This window comes from Brassica oleracea, chromosome C1 (assembly GCF_000695525.1).
Source record: "Brassica oleracea var. oleracea cultivar TO1000 chromosome C1, BOL, whole genome shotgun sequence".
Classification (NCBI taxonomy): domain Eukaryota; kingdom Viridiplantae; phylum Streptophyta; class Magnoliopsida; order Brassicales; family Brassicaceae; genus Brassica; species Brassica oleracea.
Genome location: NC_027748.1, coordinates 35,681,244 through 35,681,590, shown reverse-complemented (window position 1 = coordinate 35,681,590; position 347 = coordinate 35,681,244).

Sequence of the window (347 nt, the reverse complement as noted above, 5' to 3'; positions counted from 1 at the left end):
AGAGCAAACTTAGCACTTAGAGCGATTTTAGGCAATTTTCCGTTTTTTTTATTCGAGGTGCGACTCAATTAGGTTTTTGCCGTCTTAGGGTTTTAGAACTAGGAATCTCGCCGACAGCTCTCGTAGCCCACTTACCTTGTTGTAAACGCTCAAACGCAGATTTGGAATAAGAACTATCTTGCTCTCCTTTTCGTATTCTTATTTTATTACTGTTTTCGTTTCGTGTTCTGATTGCTTGGCGTGTGGTATTAGCAGATATCCGAGACCTCTGGAAAATTAGGGTTATCCTACGTTCCTAATTTAATTGACAGTGCGAATTTCAGTTCCCACAGTTTGGCGCTAGAAGA